Raw genomic sequence first — 14,032 nt, 5'->3', positions numbered from 1 at the left:
CTATTGCCATAACCTTGCTTGAATCCTTGTAGTCTTTCATCTTTACTACTGCTACATTCTCTCTTTCAACAGCTAGTCCCCACTGCCTCTCACCCTCCACAGTCTCCAGCTTTATATTTCTTAAAAAAAGAAAAAGAAAAAAAAGGTCAGGTTACTTTTCCGTTCTATGAAAAGCTCTCTACAGGATCACTCTTTTCAATACTAATTAAAGAACAAACTATTTAGCTTGACACAGAAGACATTCTCATTCTGACCCCCCAAGCTGGCCACTTACTGCTAGCTACTCCACCCACTCTCTAAGAGTTCTATTTCCATTCAACTTGCAGCATTTTCAAAAGCACACACATCTTAATATCACTTTAAGCCTTTACACATGCCAAACATTAATGGGTAAATGAGTGTACTAATGATTTCAAGTGTAACTCCAAGTAACCTTGAAAATAAGCCATATTTGGTACCCAGAGCTTTATAAGACAGTGTTTCTAATAGTGAAATGTAATAGGTAATAAGATTGTTAATCCAGTTCTCTAAAGACAGCAGTAGAAGAAAACAAGATGAAACCAAAGGAAAGAGATTCAAATTAATTTTTGGTATGTGGGTTTATGTTTCGGGCTGAAGAGTTATTGTCCTAAATGTAATTAGTTTTGATGTGATTATATAACTCTGGTACTTAAGTGAAGCCCAAGTTGTGAATTTTTACAGGTCTATGTATATGCATGTAGTTCTATATTTTAATATATTGCCAATAATATTCCTTTGTAACCTTATGAACTGTATTATATTAATTCACTATTTGAAGTTAGTATTCAAAGACGTATGGGTACTCTGGTCAGCAGATATTTTAATTCTTAATCAGACTTATGAACTATGAATCAAAATATGGTTCATTAAACCTAAGTAATATTACAAAGTTTTAACAAATATTACTTTTAGTTATATTAATATTCAGGTATTATCACAAGGATTTTTAAAATATAACTTTTATTAGGTTAAGCTAATGAGGTAATATACAAGATTTTGGTTTGTACTTTTTAAGAGAGATTTGGATCACTTGAGATTAATATTTCATCATGGCTCATTAATAATAATTAAGATGAGAGAACAAGAAAAATGTGCATTCATTGATGTTTACTTTTTTGATGCTAAATGATTATACATACTCCATTTAAAATATTTTGATATATACTTCACTATTCTAGATGTATAGGAAATGATCCTCAATGTCACTAAAAGCAAGCTTTTCTGTAATATTTTTTGCTCCTTAATAAAAGCAGTTATTTTAGTAGAATTGCTGACCTGATAATTGCTAGTGGGTCTAAACTGAATGTACTTCAGTTAATGCATCAGTAAGTGAAGTACCTTCAATGCAATTAAAAGATTCTAATCTAACCAAAGAAAAAATCTTGTTCATATTGACCACTTTAAATTCAGACTATGATTTCATATTTTTAAAGTGGCCCATGGCTTAGCTGACCCCATTAGTGGGATACAGCTCTCCTTCGGCATCATCAGTTGCTGCTGAGTAAGCATTTCTGAAAGCCTCTCAACGAACTTCATCAGACAACTACCATTGCCCAATTTCAGAAAAGGCAACACTAAACAAAAAGTCATCAAGACATTTAACATGGAGATTTGGGAAAACACTAGATTGAAATGAAGGCTAATAAATAACTTCTCAAGCAACAATAGTTACTGCATTTAAGTGAACTTGGTGTTAACGTTTTTACTTGTTGTTAATGTTTTCCTGCAAGACATTAAATTTGTTCAGGAATTTGTGACTCGACTTGCTGAATAATTAGAATTCTTTCGTTGTCCTCTTGTGATTAATTTACCGATTGATACTATTGTGTACCTGCCCACAGAATTTAATTTATGGCGGTCATGTCTTCCCGAATGCAGGGCAGTTGCCTCACTCCATCTTCCACTACTATTATGGGGAATGCGATTCTCAAATGAGTATAGAAAGAAGGCATGGCAGTGAGTACATCTAAGGAGTAGTAGCTTTCTTCTGATTGCTAAAAATGGACTTTGCATTTTTAAATTAGAGAGCAAACATTGGGAGAAGGATAAAAAACTTCCTACCCACTTTAAGAAGGATACTCACTTTAAGAAGTTAGTTTGGCTTTGGGAACCCAAGGTGGGTGGATCACCTGAGGTTGGGAGATCGAGACCAGCCTGACCAACATGGAGAAACCTGTCTCTATTAAAAACACAAAAATTAGCCGGGTGTGGTGGCTTGTGCCTGTAATCCCAGCTACTCGAGAGGCTGAGGCAGGAGAATTGCTTGAACCCGGGAGGCGGAAGTTGCGGTGAGCCGAGATTGCATCATTGCACTCCAGCCTGGGCAACAAGAGCTCGCATCATTGCACTCCAGCCTGGGCAACAAGAGCGAAATTCTATCTTAAAAAAAAAAAAAAAAAGAAAAAAAAGTCAAGAGTTTGGACACTAACTGCATTTGCAGTCCAGTTCAATGGTATATGTTGGGGAGCAGAGCAATCTTCCCAGGTTGTGGCTATGCGTATGTGTACGTGTAGCCTGGCCCAGGCTGGAGTGCAGTGGTGCGATCTTGGCTCACTGAACGTTCCACCTCCCGCAGATGCCCTTTTAGGTGGTGTCTTTTGTTAGTATTTTCCAAGAAGCTGGGAGAGACACACAACGAACTCTTCCAACCAAATGCCATTTTCAATGACTAGTCTTTGTTTTGTTGTGCAATGCAAGGCAAATTGCTGAGTATAAATGATTTTTCTTACTAGCTGTGAAGACCTAAAGTTCAGCTCCAATTCTCTTCCAAAAATTTGTCTCTGACACCCTGAATTCCTTTTCTATAGGGCTCTGAGTATACTTCAACATAGTCCTCTTCCTGTTAGTAATATGAATGTCTTGCCCACCCGATCATAGATCTTCTAGAAGTTAGATTTTCATTTTACTCCTATTCTGCTGCTACATACTCCACTCAAATTAGATAGGCCTTCAGTCAGTAGAGTGAACTGAATTAAAACTAGCTAATCTGACCCAATTGTGTTGATTATGCAACCACAGTAGTAATAACTGTGATTATTAATGTGTGTTTATTAAAAGCTATGGTGTATATAGAACTTTCAAAGCAGTCAGCAACTCATATTTGTTTATGCCTAGCCCAGCCGTCTCTCCGACTTTTCAGAGCGTGCAGTACCTTGCCATCTACTAATGTACCGCAACTGTTCTGGGATGCATCTGTTTTCCTAATTGGCGGAACTGATAAGGATAAATGAGCCCAGTTCTCCCCCTGCAGGGGTGTGTATGCGGTCATAAACTCACTGAACACAGCCCTTGTATAGGGGGTGGAAGGATGAGAATTACCCCTAGGGAAGGTCCCGATGTGGAGCTGTGGCCGCAGACATGGAGAAAACAAAACACAACAAAATGGGAACACCTGACTTGCTTTAGTAGCACTCTCATTCCCCACCCACTTTTTGAGCGCCATCCAGCCAGAGCCAGATTGGATTCCGCTTTTTCATGTTCACCCTGCCTGTTTTGGAGTGTCTGGGAAATAGAGAGGGAGAGTGAGAGGCATTTGCTTCTCCTGATGGTGGACATTTTTGTTAGGTACCAGATCTTAGTGTCCTTTTTCTATGGCACTGGCTTCCAAGGTGAACATGTTTCCTACTTCTGTTTCCTTTTGCTTTGCAGTATCTTCTGTGACTTTGACCTTAGGCCAAGTTCTAGCCAATGCTAATTTGTGCTATTTTATGTAACTTTCTAGTTATGACATGCTTCTGTCTTTATAGTCTCATTGAGTTCCCGGTTTTTTAGCTGTTTTATTCATTGTTCCATCCATGAAACCTAGCAGATCGTAACATTTCTGTAAATATCTGTTGTCATCAATAAATTATACTCTCAATAACTTTAGCTCTCTTTCACTTTGAGTGCATTCTTAGGATCACACAATATCATTACACAGCTTGTCTTGGGCTCCTTGGCTTTGAGACCCTCATTGGCCACCTACTTTTTTTTCTTTTATCTTTCATCCTATTTATTGACTCATTGTTTTTAGTAAAACTTATTTTTAATTGAATTAGTTTGATCCTATTATTCAGCATGTTAGTATGCTTTAAACATTTTGTGTACCCTATCTTCCACTCAGCAACCCTTTCCCATATTTCCAAAATGCAATCTTGAAATCATGTATTACCTGTAAACTGTTTATTTACTTAAATACAAGATACAGCTAATCTCTCCTTCTACTCTGCCTACACTGTTGTACCACTAACACTTTTTATTTAAAAAAATTATTAATTTAGAAAATGTTTTTTGAACACCTGCTACGTTCCAGATCTAATTCTAGGTTTTAGGGAATAGACGGGAACAAGAGACAAAGTAAAGAGAGAACAGTGTCCAGTTAAGGTGCCATTCATGGCTGATCTGGAATTCCATTTCTGCCTTTGATTTCTGCAAGTCTGGAGACCAATTACCTGTTTTGCTGAGAGTCTGTCTATATGAAAACGAAGTGAACGATTACACCACATCTGAAGTATTTTGGAGCTTTAAACTTTAGTTAACTTTGTGTGAAATGGCAGAAAATTTCTTAAAATCATTTATACTTAATAATTCGAAACAAAAATTCAGAGTTTTTAACCTAGGTTTTGCTTCTCTTCCTGCCCTTCGGAACAGGTTTCATTATAGTTGACCTTCAACCTGCATAAGTGTCCCACCAGGTTTATCAGGTTAACACTTAACAGCACGTAGTCATTTAAATAGATAAGTCTTTAACAATAGCAATTAATATTAATATATTCTGTAAACAGTTTAGTAGCTGTTTTTTGTGCATTTATAATGAGCAAACTATCTCCCTTGTTAATGGTTAGATGATTTCAGGAGAATATTTTTTTCTGCTTGTGTTTTTCTGTAGTGTTTATGTTCATGTATTTATAAACAAGTGGTAATTTCGCTAATGCATGTTATAAAAACTATGACCTTTTGGTTGTATGTTTCCAAATTTTAGTCAGAATTAAAACTCTTAGTAACCTGAGCTGCTTCTCACTAAATTGCATGAGATTTTGTGTATACCTCTTAAGTTCTCCAATTGTAAATTTTACTTAATAGAACTATCAACCTCAAAGTGTTAAAGTGAGAATTAACTGAAATAATTTTTTTTAACTCAGCCTGTTGCTTGTCACATGATAAGGACTCCATAAATATTAAGTATTGTGATTATTTTCTTTCCCAACCCGTATCATTCTTCCACCTACAGGTTTTTAAAGCAAAAATATAAAATAAAACTGCAGTAAAAGAAAAAACAGCTATTTAAAAATAAGAGAAATCAACTAAGAACAAAATTAAATAGGATTACAGATTCTTATGAAGATGATTGAAGAATATTTCAGTGTGGAACCTAATTCATGAAATGTTGTATATACTGACAATATTCTACTAAAGAGGCATTTAATATTTAATGATCCCATTATATTTAATAAAACATGAGAGGGTATGGATTTCAAGAATATAATTCTATCCATTAACAGGAAGATTTCATGTAAATGAGTGCCTGTATAATTATCCTTAAAGACTAAGCATATTTACAATATATTAAGGGGACCTCTAAAAACCATGTCCTAATTTCTTGGTATTTTAAGTAATTCAACAAAACATTAACTGAAATGATTTATATATTTTTTTAATTTGAGTGCTTGATCCAATATATTTTTGTATAATTTTGCTTTAAAGCACTGTTTTGTTGAATTCTTAAGAGGCTACAATAACTGGGATGTCACTAGATTTTATTATATTTCAATATTATTATATAAAATATTAATTTTGAAGTATTTTAAAGATTTCTTCCCTGCAGTAAGAAATCAATTTATAATTTTAATTGATTTAGTCCTATAGTATTATCTGAAAATTATGGCTTCCTTTTGCCCTTCACAGATATAGGAATTATAGTTGCTTGGTTTATTTATTAAAGTTATTTTTATAGTACTTAATTAAAATACATTTTTATAATTTTTAAATATGTATTCAATGAAAACGTGTAGGAGGTGGTATCCCTTTATAGGAATCAAAGTGATTGGTAATTTACACATAGCCTAACATTCCTTAAATAGTTTCTAACCAGTATCACTGTTCAAAGAGAAAAATCAAATGTGGAAATAATTCACTCATTAATTCACATAAGCTTACTATTTCTTATTCCTATTTTCTAAGATGACAAATCACAAATATGAAAAGCATCTGACGTCGTACTGATTAGGTATTTCACAATTTTTTTTTCTTGTTTTATTTGAGAAATAAGGTAAAATAATTTACAGACCTGTAAAATGGGTTACACGTCTCATTAAAGTTCCGTCGTGGTAAATGCCAAAAGAACCCTATCACAACTACATTTTACTGACTTTTACTCATTGAGTGAGCCAAATCAACTGCTCCAAGATAATTTCCAGGATACCAGGTTTGTGTACTTCATTTCTAAGCCTTTTTGTACTTATGCATCTATACTCTTCTCATGGCCTGCAAGGATCTTTCCAGTATTTCAGATCTTGGTAGAGATCTTTTAGGAGTTTTTGTATTTAAAAACTTATAAACTTAGGGGACTCTGAATTGTATTGGAAAATTCATTGGAATTTTCCCGAGGGAAAATTCTGGAATGTGATCCATATTCTGGGTTCAAAGCACCTCCTAGATTGCACCATCTATATGGTAGGCTTGTCCTGGAAATGAACTGGGGGCAAAATTGTGAAATAGCAAAGTGCATTTGTAGTATTTGTTAGCTTTCAGGATGGCCATTCTGTTTCTGTAAAGCTACTATGGTCTCTACTATATCATAAAGCCACTTGGTAAACAAAATCAATAACAAATCCTAGGGGGAAAAAAAAAGTCTTCTACAAACCTATTAGAATGGCCAAAATCCAGAACACTGACAACACCAAATGCTGTTGGAATGTAAAATGGCATAGCCAGTTTCTTACAAAACACACTCTTATGATACAATCCAGCAATGAAGTTCCTTGGTGTTTTCCCAAAGGAGCTGAAAACATGTCCACAAAGAAACGTGGACATGCATGTTTACAGCAGCTTTACTCATAATTGTTATAACTTGGAAGTAATCAAAATGTCTTTTAGTGGGTGAGGGGATAAACTGCAGTTCATCCAGACAATGGCACATTATTCACTACTAAGAAACAAATGAGTTCTCAAGCCATGAGGGGATATGGAGGGAACTTAAATGCATTCTATTACGTAAAAGAAGTCAATCTGAAAAGGCTACACATTGCTCGAGTCTAACTATATGATATTCTGGAACAGATAAAACCATGGAGACAGTAAAAATTTCAGTGGCTACTAGGTGTTAGGGAAGAGAGAAGGATGAATAAGTAGAGCACAGAAGAATTTTAGGGCAGTGATACTACTTTGTATGATACTGTAATGACATTACTGTAATGTAATACATTACATTAATCTAATGATGTAATGTATTTGCCATTATACATTTGTCCAAACTCATAGCAAGTACAACACCAAGAGTGAAACCTAATGTAAACTATGGACTCTGGTGGAGGATATTGGTAATGGGGAGGCTATGCTTGTGTTGAGGTAAGAGGTCAATAGGAAATCTCTGTACCTTCAGCTCAATATTGCTGTACGTTTGCGACTACTCCAGAAACAAAGTTTATTTTAAAAGCCTTGATTTTACCCTTATTTATAGAATTTACATTAAAAATAAAGCCTTTAGAAAATGCTACTTAACATTCAGAAAAGGGATCTTTAGTTAAAATAACAATCCCGGCACTTTGGGAGACCGAGGTGGGTGGATCACGAGGTCAAGAGATCAAGACCATCCTGGCCAATATGGTGAAACCCTGTCTGTACTAAAAATACAAAAATTAGCTGGGCATGGTGGTGCACAACTGTAGTCCCAGCTACTCAGGAGGCTGAGGCAGTAGAATCGCTTGAACCCAGGAGGCGGAGGTTGCAGTGAGCAGAGATTATGCCACTGCACTCCAGCCTGGTGACAGGGTGAGACTCCGTCTCAGCAACAACACAAAAATTAATAAATAAATGACTAGTTACTTTGGTACCTAGGATTGAGCTAATAATTGGGGACTCTGAGTATGTCAAATCATGTTATAAAGGGTGCCACTAACCGGTAAGAGCATCTTTATTATCAGACCTGCAATTTCAAAGCAGTTTCCACTAATATCTCAAAAGTGGCAAACAAAACAACAAAACAAAACCCAAAACTTGCTACATCATGGTAACAGGGGAAATATGAGAATTTGTGCAAGAGATAAAGATAGAGAAGAGTAGCCTTTTCAAGTAGAAGATTTCATGTCCCTGAAATTTAAGTTGATTCCCATGTTTAGATTGGATGTTGAAGGTTGTCAACCCAGGGTGTATGGTTTAATAATCTCAGTGACTCCAATAATTTTAATTCTCTTACTACTCATTTACAAGTGACAGATACCTAAATTTTTTTTTCTTCAAACTAGTTTAAGAAAAAAAAAAAAAATATATATATATATATATATATGTACTAGAACATAGAACTAAGGAGTCCTTTCATTACCCAGGCTGATTATATATTTTACCACTATTCTAAGGGGTGGGCTTGTTTATCAGGCCCAAGTGGGGACCCAGAGAGTTAAGGAGGCAATTCCCAAAACGAAAAGGAGTGTGTTAGCAAAAGGAGGTTAGGAGTGTGCATAGCTACTATAGCCCATTACAGTGACATACAGGATTTAGCGTATTAACTGGAATATTTCGATGTCCATTGCTTTAGTGAAATCACCTTCATAACTAAAGCAATACTGGCTCTGTTACCATATGGAGTAGTTTTCTTGACAAGAAAAATGGAACACTGAGGGAAAAGAGATAGTCCATACTGTGGGAGAGGAAGTGGTAGTAGCAGTTAAAATCAAGTCACTTCCGGTCCTAGTTGACCCTGTAATAGTCAACTTTAAAGAGTAAATCTTGAGCAACACTCTGGCGGTAAGTGGTGCACCATCAGGAAACGATGAGCAGAAGTCAAAAAGGTGTGGCTTTTCCACGGAAACACCCTGACTATAGCTTCCTAGAGTTAAAAATTTGAAAGCCATTAGCAGAAACACACTGACTGATACGAACTGTTGTATTTCTTTATAGACATGTTCTAAAAGGAGTTAGGATGCTTTGTTTAACTCCTTCCATGCTCAGTAGCCTTAGGGTGCAGAACGGAGAATGTACTATGACCTTTTTTCCTACTATTATCTCTAAATGGATCTCAGTGTGACAATAAATATGAATGTTGTAATAGGAATTGAAACACAAAAGGTTAAAATTCTTTTTCTTCTGTTAAAATCCTATTTCATTAGTTATACACCCCCAAAATAGTACCTATTTTTTGAAATTGCTACACTTGTTCAAAAGCTTGCAAATTAGTGTAAACTCAGGACCTGCTGAACATCCTTTCAGCATTATGAGATTCCAGAAAATGTGAATAGGATGTTTCAGTTGTTAGGTAATTTCCAGATGCCTTTTTTTGTGCTCAGATAACTCAAATGACTTCTTTTCAATACTTCAGGCTTGTCATGTACACTATATTAGAGTGTGTAACATTTTTGAAGGAATTTGGCACAGACGTCGCTTTTCCACTTCTAACTCTCTAAGTTTGAAGAGTGCCTGCCAACATCATTATAAATACATCCTAATAAATATATTTTCACCAATTTTTGAAGTTCCCTTTTACTTCAAGTGTCAATATCGTATGTGTTATGATAAGAGTAGTTTAATTAGCTATGGTTTTTACTGATATTTTGATAAATATGCTTAGGCTATATTTATAGCAAACCTCAATATTTGCAAATCATACAGACAGCATGATTTATATGTGATCATTAAGATAAACACTTAGCTTAATTTCAATCACTATTTCTCTGTCCTTAGGTAAGTAGGAAAGTAGGTAAAATGTCCTCAAAATTATAGACACAAAATTTAGAGTGTTTCTTTGTCGTCTTTATTGCTTTTTTGGCTTAGTTGAGTCATAATTTACATTAATGTCATTTCCTGTTTTCATACCTTAGCATTACTATAACAAGAAAATGTGTAGTGTGACTTAATAAACTGCTTTTAAAAGTTTATTATATTTTTGGATATACATAAAATTTTTAAACAATTTTAGAATATGCAAGTGTTTGACTGGGTGCAGTGCCTCACGCCTGTGATCCCAGCACTTTAGGAGGCTGAGGTGGGCAGATCATGAGGTCAGGAGTTTGAGACCAGTCTGACAAATATAGTGAAACCATGTCTCTACTAAAAATACAAAAAATTACCCGGGCATGGTGGTGTACACCTGTAACCCAGCTACTTGGGAGGCTGAGGCAGGAGAATCATGTGAACCCATGAGGCGGAGGTTTCAGTGAGCCAAAATTGAACCATTGCACTCCAGCCTGGGTGAAAGTGTGAGACTTTGTCTCAAAAAAAAAAAAAAAAAAAAAGGAGTATGTAAGTGTTCATTCAAACATTTATTTCCTCATTATTTTTTATAAAATCTTTCTAAATGAAGAGTGCAAATAACTCCCAGAAACTAATTTTTGCTAAAACATTTGAGGCAGCATGGCATAAGGGTTAGTCACATTCCAAAACAGTATTATGTTGTAGAGGACCTGCCATAGGTTCATGCTAATATAATTCAAAACTGATTCTAATGGAGGATGGCAGGTATATTTGTTAACCTGATAAAGCAGAAATGGAAAGCAAACCTAGTTTGCAACTAACTCAGTCCACCAATATTGAGCTTATGTTATTCTTGCCAAATTTAATAATTTCTGGGATTAATACAATTTTAAAATTTGTGCATTAAGAGAGAATTTTCCCTAATGAAGATTTGCATAACTCAAATGCAACCACACTATAATGGAAAGAAACTTTAATTTGGATTTGATAACAGTTGGGTTGGAATCCTAGCGATGTGTAAATGTAGAGAAGTTGCTTAATATTTCCAAGACTCAGCTTTTTCATCTAAAAAGGGAGAAAATAATACATACTTCAGACAATTTCTGGAAATTATATGTAGTGCCTAAGTACTTGGCCGATAAAAGAGATTAGTATTATTCTATTTATTTCTATGACTGCTAACAGTATTTGATCATTCCTCTAGCTTATTGTTTCCACAATTGGCTTTTTAGCTTGTTGCTGAAATTTACTTCTTCTGTAGTGGTTTGTCAAAGATGGCTGAAATGCCCGAAGATTTTTTTGTATTTGTCCTTGAACTGACTAAGTAATTAGTTTTCTATGCCTATTGTTCACAGATGGGGAATCCGGTACACTGATAAAACTTAAGTTTCAGGAGAGACTATTACTTATTTTCTCAGTTAATTATGAGAAATTTGGACAGACAAATACACAAGATCTTTCAAGCAAAATCTGGCAATTTTACTCTCCCAACCCTGTTTGCTGCTGGTATTGTTTATTTCATGTGTCCAGGGTTTCAGATGAACTGTAGATTACACCAACTTTATTTAAACTTTTTAAAGTATTGAAAATGTTTTTCAAAAAGGGAAGCAGCTTTATACTCAAAATATAAATTGGGTATAGAACTTGTTTTCATTAAAATAGTAGCAAATGGCAAGTTATTAATATTAAGTTAAATTGTCTCTATGTTTAAATTATGGTTTTGAGGAAACAATAATATGGTTCATAAAATTAGTGTGCTTATTTCTCATAATCTATGTTTCATTCACCTAATATTTAATTTACTTGTATAAGAGGAACTTTATTATGGTGTATACTCTATTATCAACTGTCTGGACTTGTCTTAATTAGACTAGCTATAAAAAGGGAAAACTAAATTCTGACAGCTTTATGTAGTTATTTACATTGCTTTACTTTTTGTATGCTTTTAAAAATTAGGTTACTCATTCAGTGGCTTTCATGGTAAAGAATTATTATGAAATTACCCTTATTAATTAAAATTATGCTTTTGTAATTTATCCATGTCCTTATATGCTTTGCATTTGTAATAAAAGGCACATTGCCCATATTGTCTGTGCCCTTTTTCTGGTAACTTTGGAATATAGTCTATTTGTCTAATATCATTGTCTTCTAAGTTAATTAGATAATTTACAAAATCAGGATCGTTAAAAATACTCTAGCAAGGTCCTTTGGATCAGTTTCACTGAGTAATTTTGAATAATTCTATGGTGCTCAGGGATTCCTTACAAATAAGTTGAATTAATTGAGAACGAAATAATATAGAAAGGAAAAATTAATTTCAAGAAAATGTGTAAATGATACTCTTATTGAAAAACACTGAAAAAATTACTAACTGCTTGTCAACCCCTGCATCTTCTATAGACAACAAGAAGAGTTGTCATAAGCATTATCTGAGTCACAGCATGACTTGTATGGGAACCATGTAGCAGAACTGTATCCTGGAATCAAACTAACGAAATAGCACTTTAAAATTCTCTCTGTCTCAATAGTGTTTAGAAGATACACTATGCGAGTTATTTCCTCTGATTTGTCCAATAAAACTTAAAATTATTTTACTGTCCTCTGGAATGGATTTCCAGATCTTGTACTTACTTGAAACCTATTTACTTATGCTTGGAGTCCTTTGCTTTGTTAAAGGGTATCACTCTCATTGTCATCACAAGAGTCACATGATGCATTTTTAGATGACAGAGAACATAAACCTCTCTGATTATGTGAATTAACAAATATCTTAACTTTTGGACTGATTTTTCCACTAGTTTATGTATTACTTGAATTATTCATACAAAGAATTATGTTTCCTTTTGAAATTTATTTGAAAGCCAGAGTGTATTTAACAACATAGAAGATATAAGCTTATTTTTCTGATTTTTTTGTGAATTCTGAGAAAAATGTTATGAAAATGTTATTTTCTTATGAAAATAGGAAGCTACATAAAAATTATTTGAAATAAATTTGAGTTTTTCTCTTCCATATTTTGTTTTGATTTTTTATTTATTTTATGTATTATTTATTTCAGTATATCTAGAAAGTATTCATTTGCATAAGTACTTGTGATTTTAAATACTACCAAGTTTATTTTATATATGAATATCAAAAAAACTCCACGAATTTTCCAAAAGGAAATATTGAAATAAAAAAAAACCCACATGGTTATCTAAGATGAGAATGAATTGGGTGATTGTGGTTCATTTTTATTTGATAATAATCCAAGTATGCAAGCAGTAGCTAAAGATAGTGGTACTGTCAATATAAGAAAGCTACTGCTGACTATTAAGGAAAACTATCCTAAAAATCATTTCCTTGATTGCCTTCCTCATGAACCTCATGTTATTTGACTGTAGGAGTTAAGTTTTTCCCCAAGTAAAATTGCAAACAGCCATTTTACTTGATTGTGTTGGGTTCTGTGTTTTGCAAGTAAGATATATCTTCTTAATGTGTTTATTGTATGAAAAGGCAAGACATAGATTTTACAACAAACCTGAAATCTAACAGAGCCTTCCTTATCTGTTGTGTCCCACGAGGGTTCATTTGAAATCTACTTGAACTATAGTAAGTTATTTTTCTAATGAGGCTCAGATAATCAAATAAAAATTATGTGTGATACCTGGTCTCAGAGTATGATCTTCCGGAGGTTATCTTTAGATTAGAATGGCTTTATAAACATAGAGATAATTTTACATTCATATTTTAAACCGCTAGTTTAAATTCACAAAAGGTTTTCCTGCCAATTTTAATATAGCAAATATGTTCTCTGGAGCAAGTAATTCCCATCCAATTTTAAGGTCCTGATGTTCACCTTTTAATGCCTGAAGTACAGAACTGAAAGAAAACATTTAACAGTAAAGGACAGGTACTGAGGAACAAACCTCAGAAACTATACAATTATTGATCAAAATGCAAAGAGTGAAATTTTATTTTTTTTTATGTTGTTTATAATTGAGCGAGACTAGATTTGACCAGCATGAAGCTCTGTAAACATTTTGGTAAATTGTGAGACTTGCAATGCTTGCTAACAATTGTTCTGGAACTCTGGATTTCTCAGGCTGGGGAAGAGCCTTATAAAAGTTTAGCTTGGACGTTTCCAGGA

General features: G+C 34.2%; 1 protein-coding gene across 5 annotated transcripts in view; it reads left to right on the top strand.

Moving 5' to 3' along the window:
- The window catches only part of CADM2 (cell adhesion molecule 2), a 1,082,757-nt gene that overhangs the window by 26,037 nt on the left and 1,042,688 nt on the right, over window positions 1-14,032 (top strand). The gene's annotated exons all lie outside the window — the stretch shown is intronic.

This window comes from Macaca fascicularis, chromosome 2 (assembly GCF_037993035.2).
Source record: "Macaca fascicularis isolate 582-1 chromosome 2, T2T-MFA8v1.1".
Taxonomy (NCBI): Eukaryota; Metazoa; Chordata; class Mammalia; order Primates; family Cercopithecidae; genus Macaca; species Macaca fascicularis.
This window is presented reverse-complemented; position numbering and strand designations above follow the sequence as displayed.